At 42.6% G+C, this 14,423-nt stretch overlaps 1 protein-coding gene across 1 annotated transcript in view; it reads left to right on the forward strand.

Moving 5' to 3' along the window:
- Positions 1–2,879: 2,879 nt before the first annotated feature.
- Positions 2,880–14,423, forward strand: part of FGFR2 (fibroblast growth factor receptor 2) — a 191,528-nt gene continuing 179,984 nt past the window's right edge. The window contains exon 1 of the mRNA XM_060241496.1: positions 2,880–2,981. The gene's annotated coding sequence lies outside the window, so the exon portion shown is untranslated. The remainder of the gene's footprint in view (positions 2,982–14,423) is intronic.

Raw genomic sequence — 14,423 nt, forward strand, 5'->3', positions numbered from 1 at the left:
ACAAACTGGCTTCAAGAATCTGAAATTCAACTTTCTGATCTGAAATTTCACTTTCTGTGACATTCACTTTCTGTGACGTGTGCACTGAACAGGCCATAAAATGGCTGCAGGCTTTTACATGTGTAATGTGGGGATGTGAAGACATAATCCTGAGATTCATGAACAGCAGAGAAGGTCCTGGGGAGCTTGTCAGGCATATCCCCAGTTTACACTGGACCATTCTCATCTCTGACGTTTTTCCTGAAACATGCCTCTGCTACAATTTTCTCTACATACATTTTCAGAACATTTTGGAAGCAGCCTTTTTTGACTTAACTTCTTCTTCCATCTACATTTCACAGTTTCTTTGGCTGGCTGCTACCTCCCGTCCAGTAATGAGGCGCCACTGTCTTGAAGCCAGTTGAGGAAAGTGCTACCTGTGTTTTATTAGTGCTCTGAGCAAAAGAGATAGGGAGGAAAGAAAGTGAATTAGAGAACTGCTACTTAGAAAAGCAGTTCTTTAGTACACTGAAACCACCAGAATTTATATGCAAAGAACACTAAGGAGCATCCCAAGTTGCTGTCAGAAGAAAATGTCAGATTAATATTCTTTTCACATGGCTACAGGAAGAAAGACTAGAGACTCCTGAGAAAATGATTGCCTGCAATTTTTGTTTAAAAGAACTTGCTCGAAGCCACAATACATTTTGGAAGGCAATGGGATAATATTTCAGTCTTGGGGTTCTGACACATGTTGTGACAGCCTGTGGCAGACATGCCAAGAGCTTCATTCCATCAATCACGTATTGAGAAAAGGAGGCCTCTGTGCTCTGCAGTAGTAGCAGCAGCATTTGTTTCTTCTTTTCCTTGGCTGCCTTGCTTGGATGGGGTAAAGAGACTTAACCTTCAGTCAGTAGGACCTGAGGAGGAGAAATAATGTTGCATGTGAGAGTTCCAGCACTTCTTGCCTTGTGAAATGAAACACAGGCCATATAAAGACCAAAAAGTCTGGTCGTGCTGCAAATGTGGGGATCAGCAGTAGGCTGTTTTCATTTAGTTTTCTGGCAGCATTTTTAATATTTTGTGGCTCTCAAACCAGACACGTCACTGTGGATGGAAATAACAGTTTTTTAAAAAGGGTTCAGAAGTATCTTTATCTCTAATTTGAGTTTTACTGGAAGTAGTTTACCAACTATGGAGAGAGAATAAGGTATTCATTGGCGTTTCTTTTTACATATAGAAATCTCACTGCTTTGAGAGAATGTTAAACATTTCTGTTCTCTGGAATGATGCTTTTGTTCGACATATCATACTCAGGTAACAGCTGTAATATCCTGATGGGCTCTGCCTCTGTGGAGGGGCTGGACACAATGCTTTGAGGATGAACTGACGGAATGTGCTGGACAGATAGGGGAAGTATGTGATAGGATCTTCCCAGCTGGAGAAGGTGTAGTCAGCTGAAATAATTTCAAACTTGGTGAACATTCAGAGTTATGAACTGTTTGAATTTTGAGTAATGCTCATGCCTGCCTTATCTACAGTTTTGGAGTCTCTGAAATTCTACCATACAATGGCATTTATTCCTTTTAATACTTGATTTAACCTTCATCAGGACCCCTTGTTTTATCTTACTTCACAAAGATCATTCACTTAAATGGATTGTGGGCTGAATGGGATTTCAAGGGGGTCATCATGGGGCAAAGCTTTGTGCCCTGCATAATTTCTTCCTATGAATAGCAGATGCAGAACAAATTATGTAAAATAAGCAACCGATATGCAGATTTTCTGGTTTATTCATTTTCTGATACTCATGGGAAGGGGGAAGAGTTATTGACCCACATTAAATTTGTTCAAATATGAATGTATCCTGTCTTTAGAAACACCATGCCTATCATTTTATAACACCAAGAAACTGTGCAGAGTAGCTCATGATATTTTTGCAGTCTATTGTCAGAAAAAGTGGGCAGATGAATGAAAGAAAGTAAAAGAATAACTTGGTTTTACTGCACAAGGAAAGGTGTGGACCTACTTTTATTGACCAGTCTGAATAGGGCTTGAAATGATTTCAGCACAATTGTGTATCAGAAACTGAGAAATTGGCCTCTAACACATTTTAAAACAAATAATTTAGAAAAAAAGATGAATAATGACTCGGCAATAGAGAAAGGAGGTGAGAGGTGGCATTACTCTCTGCCAGGAGCTGCCAAACTTGCTTAATATAAGAGCTGCATAGAATAAACGTCATATGTTTGAGAGCCGGAAGAAAGGAAAGAAGGAAAATGAAAAGAAAGCAGATGCAGAGAAGGGAGGGGTAGAAAGAAAGCAACTTTAACTTTTAATACATTCTCCAAGCTGCCAGCTGGCTTGGCTTGGAGATGTGATTTTAAGAGACAAATACCTTCTCCAAGCCAGCTGACGGGGAGGTGGGGACTTCAAGAGCCACACAATATGTGTGAAAGAGCCACATGTGACTCCCGAGCCACAGCTTGGCCACCCCTGCTCTTTATCATTGGCATCAAAAGCTACATTCAGTAGATGCCTATGGGATCTTTGCAATCACATTCCACTCAGCTGTCATGTGCAGTGGCTGTGCTGTTTGAGGGAAGGGTTGCGTCTTCCACAAAACAAGCTGCTTCATGTTGTTAGTTCAGAGAATGTGATACTGCTTGCATTAGAAGCACTACCTTGAAGACTTCCTGGCTCCCACACACTTTGTGAATAACTCACTTGTGTCTTCACTGTGTGAAAGAAAACTTTGATTCTCCCTCTATCTCTGCACCTCTTAAGGCACTCAGTGAGTTAACTTTGCATTGAGATACCATTTTATGAGTTACAAGTCTCTGCCTCTTTGTAAGAATGCCACCCACGGGAGGAGAGAGCTGTCAAGCTGCAACATGCAGAAAGTACTTAGGCACACCTATTCAAGAATGGCTTTGCCTACTCTAGTTAGTGTCTTGTGTTCCTGAAGCCTCTGCATATTGAATGGGGGGGAAAGAGACCAGGTAATGTACAGTTTATTGTCGGATTGTATGTAGTTAGTTGTACTATGTAATGCCATGTCTATAGCACTACTGGAGGGACATCTTTGTCATTCATTTCTCAACAGTTTCTGAATGGCATTACAAAAGTCATACATGCATTACAATGGAAATAGCCTCTTCCATTCCTGTGCTGTTGGGTGCCTTTCTATTCCAGCGGTATTGCTTTTGCTTCTGTATGGTAGATTTTTCTTATTTGGAAGTGGGGTAGTGCAACAGCCATGCGGATTTCTTACAGGCTGGCAAGGTAGAATGTAGAGGGAAAGATCTTGTGTTTGTTACAGTAGTTCATACATAGGGCTGGGAGCCAGGCAACGTACAGTTCTCATTTTGGCTGGCTTTGTGCTTGTTTTTCAATATCTGCTATTCTTCTCTTGCCTGCTTCTTTATATCCTGTAATGTGAGGGAGCTCTGATGGGATGTCAAAAGGGAAGGAGGAGACTTAATCAAAAAAGCCTTATAAGGTAATAATAAAGCTAACCATCCTATTCCAAGCTGATGTGGCTCCATCCCCCCCCCACCAATTCTCAGTGCATATACAGCAATACACCATTGGGCATCACGTAACATTGCACACGTGCAAATTAGGAAAAAATACTTGAGAAAATTTACCTTGAGTAGGGATAGTTTTGCAGATGAACTTCCTGTAACTGTTGGAAGCAATTCTGGTGAGCAAATCCTGGGTTAATTCATTGGTGTGACAAATGTCTCAAACTCCTTCTATACTGGCTGGTCACAACACAGTAGCTTTTGTGCTTACTAGCAGTACTTGTTGCTTGATCTTGTGGTCTTACTAACAGACAACCCTGGAATGAAGTGGTTCTGGATCCAGGGGGGGAGAGTCTGTGGAGTGGAGCCCTGGAGCAGCATGGTTATGCAAATAAGGTCTGTTCTGAGCTTGAAGCAGGTTTTGGCTGTATCCTCTGTCAAGGAGCAATGGACTGATTTTGTGCCAGAGCTTTCCAGTTATTCTTCATAAAAAAGGATGAAGGGTCATGCCGACCGGAGAATTGCATTGTGAAACCTGGATGATGTGGACATTAGTAGCAAAGGCTACCCTGATGCTGTTTCCTTCTTTCATTTCATTTAGCTAAAGTACAGTGGTGTACTCTGACTAGGGTTGCCAAGTCCAATTCAAGAAATATCTTGGGACTTCGGGGGTGGAGCCAGGAGTCATTGGGGGTGGAGCCATAAGCAAAGTTGTGACAAGCACAATTGAACTCCAAAGGGAGTTCTGGCCATCACATTTAAAGGAACCGCACATCTTTTAAATGCCTTCCCTACATTAGAAATAATGGATAGGGGCACCTTCTTTTGGGGCTCATAGAATTGGACTCCCTGGTCCAATCTATTTGAAACTTGGAACGCGTTTTGAGGAGAGTTATTAAATGCTATGCTGAAAATTTGGTGCCTCTACTTCAAAAAACAGCCCCTCCAGAGCCCCAATTACCCCCAGATCAATTCTCCATTATTCCCTATGGGAATTGATCTCCATAGGGAATAATGAAGTGCCGAGCAGACATTTTCCTTCCCCCCACCCCCGTTTCTGATTACTCTGAAGTGGGGGAGGGCCTGCTCCCACCTGGGGATTGGCATCTCTGCTCACAGCTGCTTAACTTCCAGCTTCTTCAAAGTAACTCAGAGTAATCGACCTCTGAAAATATTATGTGACCAACAAAGGGTCTGAGCTGCAAACGACCTCTGCAAAGATTGTGCTTTCACAGCCATGTTATTCTGCCTGCTCCCCCGCCCCCCTTCAGCCTTAAAAACGCAGAGGCACCATTCCAACTCCACTTTCCAGTGGAATCTGAAAGCCTCTGGAGGTGGAAAGGTACATGGGGGCTATGGGGGCAGGGCTTCCCCCCAGCTGCCCAGCTGACTGGGAGCAGGAAGGAGCCTTGGAAAGCAGGAGAACCTCTGCTGGGACCTGGGGATTGGCAAACCTAACTCTGACCCAATCTGATGGTCTTGCCTTACATAGCATTTCTCCAGCTGTTTGAGTGGGTCTAAGGGTGCTGCCCTCCTGCCCACACATGCAAGGGAAAAAAAACTCTTTCAAACAAATACTTAAAAAAACCTCCACTGATCCAAACTACAGTGTTTGTGGAGGGGGGGGGGCGGTAGTGTACCCAGAAAGGAAGGGGAAATATATACCTGCTAGACATTATGTCTTTCACTACTACAGATGAATGAATGAGTGCACATGAATGAATCTTCGGTTATGTCGCCAAACACACATCTATTCATTTAATTAAAAGTGCTCATTGCTGCCATTGTCACACTGGAAGCATTTGTGAATAATGCGGTGGTTGTTGTTAAAGATACAAACTACCAACATGGTGGGAAATGACAACTCCCATGGTCCTTTGCAAAATCACATGTGTGGAAAAACTTTGCTGAACTGCACATTTCAGGCGCTATAATTGTAAATCATGAATGGGAACAGTGGAAGGCAAGATCTGTTTTAAAACAAATTCATTTTCTAAGACATTCCTGATAGATCTAAATGCAGAGCAAAAAATTATTCCTGTGTGGTAGAGAAAACAGGCATGCATAAAAGTTGACCATGCATGCTGTTGTGCAGCCATCCAGTAAACTCTGACAATTGATCCATTCAATCTTGAGTAAATTGGTTGCATGATCACCATTTGCAATTGAGACACAATTCAAACCTGCAGGTATTTGGGTATCCCTAATCTCAAATTTGTCTCAATTGTAAAAATAAACAGACCCCCTTCCTCACTGCATTATGTTGCATGAACCTTTCAGTTATAAACTTGACCTTTTAACTTCACTTGGGATGTCAGAGAAATCATGGTGAAAATAAAACATGCTGCTCTTAGGAGAATACCAGTGCAAAATTATGGCATTCACTCCCCATATTGATTCTTCTATCCCCCTTAATCATTAGGTGTGATTAGAGGGGGAGGTTGCTGTGGCAGGATGTCGCCTTTTAAAAAGCCGCTTGATTTTATGTTGCTCCACCTTGGTCAGATGGTGTGTGCTAAGCCAGCATCCAAGCATCATGTGCTCATGGTTGGCTATTCACATTGCTAATGCACCGCAACTATGGACCTGCTGCTTATTGTTTTCCCCTCAGTCTCGCTGTGCATGCACAGAAGCAGAGAAACACACTTCATGGTGGGGTTGGAGAGAAAAGAAAAAAAGCTTGTCCTGGAAGTGGAATGGAATGATCACACTGCTCATGCATTTCCCCTTGGTGTGCCAGGATGATCAGAGAGCAGGAAATCTGCCATGGAAGTGCTTTGCCGGGAAGACAGCAGAATTTTGTCAGTGTCTATTTAATCAATGTGGGAATCATTGTAGCATGAGGTAAGACTGAGTGGGCACGGGGGCCATATGTGCGCATGTGATCACACCCATTTAATCCAGGGGGAGGGATGGCTATGGTGGACCAAACTGCTTGTCTGATCGCAACCACTGTCTTCCAGGAGTATATGAAGACTTTACTGTTTTAACTGGTATTCCTCTACTGGGCCTCCTCTTTGTTTTCATTTAACTGAAGTTTTATTTATATGTTGTGTTTTTAAAAGTTGGTTTTTAACATCCATTAAAAAGGTTCCTTCCCCTTTGATGGCCCTAATTAGGTAGAAAGATGGGACACAAATATTTCATTAAACAAACAAACAAAGAAAAAGAAAGAAAGAAAGCAGTTTCATGGGCACACATCAATGGGGCTTATTTCTATGTAGACCTACTTAGGAGTGCTCCCTGCATTTCCTAACAATCAGTTATTTCCAGTGTAACTCTATTACAACAGGGAAATCCAAATTGCTCAGTCCTGGTGCTTGACGCTGTGATGTCTGCTGACATACCCTGGAGCTGGCCCACTTGCTTTCTTCCCTTCCACACCATTGATACTGACAGGTGTGATACCAGGAACAATAATGGCCATCCAATTCTGCCAGGTAGTGGCACATGCTACAGTGAGTTACTTTGGGAGCTGAGCTGAGAGTCATGCAGAGTTCTTGAGTGAGAGGAAGAAAACGGGTATGATAGGAAAGACCGAAAGTCACTTCCCATTGGTGAGACTGTCACTCCCTTGACACAGTAAGTTCTGTTCTTAGTGCTTCCCTTCTTGCTCTCACTCTTGCTCTCACCTTCTGCCTACCTGCCTTGTCATGCATCCAGTTTCTGTCCACCAACTTACCAATTCAAGGACTGTTACATATCACCTGCAGCTGCACTTTCCTACTTCACTCCCCTTATAGAAGAGGGTCCATGGTTCAGAGCTAAAGCATCTGTTTGGCATACAGAAGGTCCCAGGTCTGGTTCCTGGCATGTTCAGTTAAAAGACCTGGCACTAGGTGATGTGAAATGCCTCTGCCTGAAACCCTGGAGAGCCACTACCAGTCTGAGTAGATAGTACTGACTTAATGGACCAAGGATGTGACTCAGTGTAAAGTGGCTTTACGTGTGTTCAATTTTGCCCGGCTGGCTCCTGGGATTGTTGCTTAACGTTTCTTATCTTATGAAAAGGAAAAGAATATTTTGGAATCCAGTTCTTGCTTGTTTCAGGTGTGGTGGGGGTGGGTGGCGGTGGGGAGGGCGGGGTATAAATTGAATTAAACATAAACATAGCTCTGCCTGCCCTGTTCCCCAAAGTTCTCCTGGCTTCTCTTGGGATTCCCCCCCCCCCGCCCCGCTTAACTCTAAAAAAGTCAGACTAAAGTGTAAAGACTTACTGGTTTCCCTCTTGTTGTTTCTTCTTGTAGTATTTTTTGTTTATTTGTTTGTTTGATTGTGCTTCTTTTTGGTGTGTGTATGTTGAGGGAAGAATTTGGGGCAACTACCTGGTTATCAGAAATACACAGAATGTAGAGGATTGGAATGGGTCGCATTCTGTGGAGGATGGCATGGTGATATGTCTGGCCCTGAGTAGAAGAAAAAATGAGTGTGAGAGAAGGAAGCATTGTTATTTACTGTAGTGTGTAATTATTTTGCAATGGAAACACACCCATGGTATCTAATTTGTGATTGGTTCCACCCACATGGCAGCCTTTTTGTAGTAGCACCCATTACCCTATCTCAAAATTACAGAAGTATCCACAAACTCAACAAGGTTGTGGACATCTGTATTGTAGCGTGATGCCTCATCAGGGCTTTTTTGTCAGCTAGCTTTTAAACATTTGGAAGAGTTCTGTGTCACATAACACATGTATGAAATTCCACTTTCAACAGCCGGCATCTCCAGTAAAAGGGCCTTGGGTAGCTGAGTTTGGAAATACCTTTGTCTACGATCCTAAAGACCCATGGCCAGCCAGCATTGATCACAATTGGCTGGTTTAGCTCACATTTTGAATAAAACTTTGTTGGTCTTAAAGGTGTGCTTTGTTCTTTAGCTTCAGACCAACATAGCTGAGGATCTGGATCTGGCTAGTTTAACAATTCATTGAGTCAATGTAAGTAAAATCCTAATATGTTACTACTAGATACAGCTTGCATTTTCCCCTGGAACACTACAGATCAGCCCTTCCACTTTCAATGCAAACGTGTGAAACTGGAAATTACAGCTCTTCCCTTCCATTGTACATGTGGCGTTGCAGTTGCAGAGTTTTAAGAACATAAGAACATATGAGAAGCCATGTTGGATCAGGCCAATGGCCCATCCAGTCCAACACTCTGTGTCACACAGTGGAAAAAAAAATTATATATATATGCACACTGTGGCTAATAGCCACTGATAGACCTGTGCTCCATATTTTTATCTAAACCCCTCTTGAAGGTGGCTATACTTGTGGCCGCCACCACCTCCTGTGGCAGTGAATTCCACATGTTAATCACCCTTTGGGTGAAGAAGTACTTCCTTTTATCCGTTTTAACCTGTCTGCTCAGCAATTTCATCGAATGCCCATGAGTTCTTGTATTGTGGGAAAGGGAGAAAAGTACTTCTTTCTCTACTTTCTCCATCCCATGCATTATCTTGTAAACCTCTATCATGTCATCCCGCAGTCGACGTTTCTCCAAGCTAAAGAGCCCCAAGCGTTTCAACCTTTCTTCATAGCGAAAGTGCTCCATCCCTTTAATCATTCTAGTTGCCCTTTTCTGGACTTTCTCCAATGCTATAATATCCTTTTTGAGGTGCGGCGACCAGAACTGCACACAGTACTCCAAATGAGACCGCACCATCGATTTATACAGGGGCATTATGATACTGGCTGATTTGTTTTCAGTTCCCTTCCTAATAATTCCCAGCATGGCGTTGGCCTTTTTTATTGCAAACGCACACTGTCTTGACATTTTCAGTGAGTTATCTACCACGACCCCAAGATCTCTCTCTTGGTCAGTCTCTACCAGTTCACCCCCCATCAACTTGTATTTGTGCATTACTTTGCACTTGGCCACATTGAACCGCATCTGCCACGTTGACGCCCACTCACCCAGCCTCAACAGATCCCTTTGGAGTGCCCCACAATCCTCTCTGGTTCTCACCACCCTGAACAATTTAGTGTCATCCGCAAACTTGGCCACTTCACTGCTCGCTCCCAACTCTAAATAATTTATGAACAAGTTAAAGAGCATGGGACCCAGTACCGAGCCCTGTGGCACCCCACTGCTTACTGTCCTCCACTGCAAAGACTGCCCATTTATACTCACTCTCTGCTTCCTATTACTCAGCCAGTTTTTGATCCACAAGAGGACCTGTCCTTTTACTCCATGACTCTCAAGCTTTCTAAGAAGCCTTTGATGAGGAACTTTATCAAAAGCTTTCTGGAAGTCAAGGTAAACAACATCTATTGGGTCACCTTTGTCCACATCTGTCGGGTCTCCTTTGTTTTCTGGATGACGCTTCCGTCCTAGATCCATACCAGTCCGGTTTCCTCCCGGGCCATGGGACGGAGACAGTGCTTGTCGCCCTCATGGATGATCTCCAGTGGCATCTGGATCGAGGTGGTTTGGTGGTACTGTTGTTGTTAGACCTATCGGCTGCGTTCAATACAGTAGACCACCAGTTACTGACCTGCTGCCTCACCGACACAGGGATTCAGGGGCTGGCCTTGCAGTGGCTTTCCTCTTTCCTTGATGGTCGGGGACAAAGGGTGGCGATTGGGAGAGAACGATCCCAGAGACACCTACTTAATTGTTTGGTGCCTCAGGGGGCGGTCCTCTCCCCAATGTTGTTTAACATCTACATGTGCCCCCTTGCCCAGATTGCCCGGAGATATGGGCTGGTTTGCCACCAGTATGCTGATGACACCCAGCTCTATCTATTGATGGATGGCCAGACTGCCGATGTCCCTGAAAAGCCGTGGCAGGTTGGCTTAGGCTGAGTGGGTTGAAGTTGAATCCAGCAAAGACAGAGGTCCTTTGCCTGGGCCGTGGCGGTCTGAGAGAGGAAATTCCCCTACCAGCTTTTGATGGTGCGCCACTGAAAGCAGTGCGCAGGGTCAAGAGCCTGGGGGTGCTACTGGAGTCTTCTTTGACAATGGAAGCCCAGATAGCAGCCACTGCTAAATCCGCCTTTTTTCATCTTAGGCGGGCGAGGCAGTTGGCTCCCTTCCTGGAGCGTGATGATCTGGCAACAGTGATCTATGCAACGGTCACCTCGAGATTAGACTACTGTAATGCCCTCTACATGGGGCTGCGCTGTGCTGAACCCGGAAACTGAAGCTAGCGCAGAACGCAGCAGCCAGGCTGTTAATGGGACTCCCTAGGTGGGAACATATACAGCCTAGGCTGCGGAAACTGCACTGGCTGCCAATTGTTTACTGAGTTCATTACAAGGTGCTGGTTATTACCTTTAAATCCCTATATGGCCATGGACCTGCCTACCTTAGGGACTGTCTCTCCCCATATGTTCCCCAGAGAGTACTGAGATCTAGCTCACAAAATCTGCTGAAAATCCCTGGGCAAAAGGAGGCCAAACTAAAAGCGACAAGGGAGCGGGCCTTCTCGATTACAGCACCCCACTGGTGGAACCAGATACCAGAAGAGATGCGGGCCCTGCGAAGCCTTAATCAGTTCCGCCAGGCCTGCAAGACCATCCTCTTCCAGCTGGCCTTTTAAGGTGGAACACTATCATCGCCATGAAAACTATGTTTATGCATATACCAAGACTGTAGCACCATATCATACTGTGGTTTTAAATTATAAGTTTAAATTCTGTTTTAAATGTAATTGTGCTTTTAATTGCTATGAATTTTATTGCTGTACTACTGTAATAATGTATTTATGTTATGTAAGCCGCCCTGAGTCTGCTTCGGTGGGGGAGGGCGGGATATAAATTAAAAATTATTATTACTATTATGTGGTTTGCCCCATTTTTAGGCTCATGTTCATGGCTATCACTGTAAATCCCCCTTCTGCTCATCCAGGGCTATTTAATTAGTTGAAGGGAAAAGCAAAAACCACTGTGTTCTCTCTGAGGCATGGTTTAACTTGCAATCTTTTGGAGTACCAGCTACTCATAAGATATTCATGTTAAGATGTTTGGGCAAGAAGTATATAAATGTCCAGTTTCAAACCAGTTGTCACAGGTTCACAAGTTGAGGAACTTCCAAACTCTGAGGTACAGCCAGGAAATTAGCATCAAAGAACATTCTGTGTTTGGTTTTCCCATCCCTGTGGTCCAAAGCTTGAAAAGTATTGCTATAGGCAAAGTCTGCACAGCTTGTGACGCACTAAGCCAAACACAGTCCATCAGCCATATATTGTGGCCTGCCAAGTGATGGACAACCTCCAGGCTTTTGCAGGCATCAAAAAATGAGAAATTTATTGAACGCTTGGTAGGTTGACCTGTACAGCTGGGGGCAGGAAGGCATTTTCTTGGGTTACCTGCTGCCAAATACTGTTCTGACTGAAATGTGTTAGAAGAAAGCGTCTCTCCGAAAAGTTCATTTGCAGAAAAGACATCTTGGCCCACTGATGACTGGAGAGCTCACATTACTGTGCAAAGAACAGCAAGGTCAGATGAACGAGGCAACCTTTAGTGAGGACTCGTAATGCATTGTTTCCTCTGAGACTCCCTGAGCCTTTATTGCTCCTTTAAAATGGAATTTGCAGCCCTGAAAGGCAGAGGGATTTATTTTATTGTGAACATATTTTCCTACTGAAAACTATCCATATGTTTAAGTATTTGATGAATGCTACAGTACTTAATGGAATTTACTACAATAATTTAATTCAGCATTCAGGCACTGTATTTGTATTTGTGTAAGCTTCTTGTTGTCCAGATGTTAGTGCTCATGGTTACAACCCCCACAGAAACCTTCCCCCCCCCCAACAGAGAGGAAATTCTTAAATATGATTGGTAGCATTGCCATTTTTTAAAATAAATAAATAAATAAAAGTTGCTGTTTTGTGGAAGTGGCTAAAGTGATGGTAGGGGTAGAAGAGTTAGTGGGGCCAAAGAGAGGGCAGTTCTGAAGGGAGAGTGTAAGAACAGAGACACAGCAAAAGGCAAGCTGCTGCTTTCCCCAGTCATCGTCATCTCCAGTCATCTTTGCTGGAAGCAGCCAAGAGATATTATACCAACTGAGTCTTTTGTCATGTGATACACACTAGGAGGGTCCTATTCTTTCCCAGCAGCTTGATGTACAATTAAATGGAAGTGGTGGGTTTTAGCAGGGCTTTTTTTGGAACAGGAACTCCTTTGCATATTAGGGCACACCCCTGATATAGCCAATCCTCCAAGAGCTTACAATAGGTGCTGTAATAAGAGCTCTGTAAGCTCTTGGAGGGCTGACTACATAAGAGGGGTGTGGCCTAATATGCAAAGGAGTTTCTGCTACAAAAAAGTCCTGGGTATTAGTAACAATATTGACTAACAACAATTTTACTGGTATTTTCTAGGATTTGTAACTAATTAACTCTGAGGACAGATAACCTTGCTACCACACACTGGTTGTGACATCACTGTTTTCTGTGCACTCAAAGTACTAGCAAATAATTAAAAATATGGACTGCACTTCAATGAACTACCTAGTACATTTTCAGCTTGATTTTTTTAAAACTAGTGTATCCTTCTAATTGTTCGTATTAATAGCTGCTGGCTTATGTTTTTGGTGGCTTATCTCTTCTAGTAGCAACTGCCTGAGCCTGCTTTGACGGGAAGGGCAGGATATAAGCCAAATAAATAAATAAAAGAAATAAATTCATTTAAGCACAGCAAGTATTTTGTTCTTTTTTCTGTTGTGTGCAAAAACATTTTTAGTGTTCTTATTTATAACTGAAGAAGGAATGTAAGGAGAAGACAGTTCATACGGAATTGGTAAGTTAGCTGCTGCTGGATCATTAATGATAGTCCTGACTGCATGCCTATCTGAGCCATAAATTGGCGACTTTAATTGGACTATATATCTCTATTTTTGAGTGTGTGTGAAAGAATCTTGTTAAAGTACCTTACACCTAGGGAGCAAATAAGTATCTGATTCCCCAGCAGAGTCAGAAGTCTTGAAGTTATCCCTCCTAATATGGATAATAACATTTTATAATGAGACAAGAATTGAACAGGAATGTAACATAATGTGCCCTGCTTATTTTTCAGTGGATGCCACTTCAGTGTGTGAGAACAAGTTGTTGTGACTACTGCTCAGGGCTATAATAGTATTCCTTCCATTTTTTTTTTAAAGAGTTTTGAAAAATCAGGATTCAGAGAACATATGACATTTTATGAAGTTCAAAAAGAGGTTATTGGTTTTATGAATATAAATAGGAAAAATTAAATATTTTTTAGTCAAATATTTAAATCATCTGTAGAAATTCTTAGTAGGATACTTTAACAAGTTCTAAACCAGCCGGTTTGGAAGGCTGTTACTTTGGTTAGGATGGCATCAGGGCTTTTTCTTGAGCAGGAACACACAGGAACGCAGTGTTGGCTGGCTTGGCATCAGGGGGTGTGGCCTAATATGCAAATGAGTTCATGTGGACTTTTTCTACAGAAAAAGCCCTAAATGGCCTGGAAATGAAATTCTCAGATATCTTTTTTAAAAAAATAATAACTCAAACTGTAATTTTAAAAACAATTCTAATATCCAAAAATGTAAATTTTCACAGTCATGCTTGGGTTCTGAATAGTAGCATAGGTTTTATAATTAAGTTGAGGATTTCTTCATGGAGGAACTTTTCACTGCTCAAATATTTAAATCTAATTTGGTTTATATTCTACCTCTTTTTATTTCTGCATACATACTGGAATATTTTAACATATGCAAAATAAATAGAATCACAAAAGCTCTGACAATTTGTGTGAAATACTTGGTTTGCTTTTATCAGAGTAGAGGCAGTAAAATTTCCTTGGAAATGTGCTGATGAACAGATCCTTCTGGCTTCCCTACTAAGAAAAATCTCAGAGGAATTATTTATTTTGCCCATGGAGAATATGGGATAGATTAACTTTCTTAATTCTATTGTAACACTGGCTTTGTTCCAATGACAAGCAGGCAT

The sequence above is a fragment of the Heteronotia binoei genome, chromosome 6 (genome assembly GCF_032191835.1).
Source record: "Heteronotia binoei isolate CCM8104 ecotype False Entrance Well chromosome 6, APGP_CSIRO_Hbin_v1, whole genome shotgun sequence".
Lineage (NCBI taxonomy): Eukaryota > Metazoa > Chordata > Lepidosauria > Squamata > Gekkonidae > Heteronotia > Heteronotia binoei.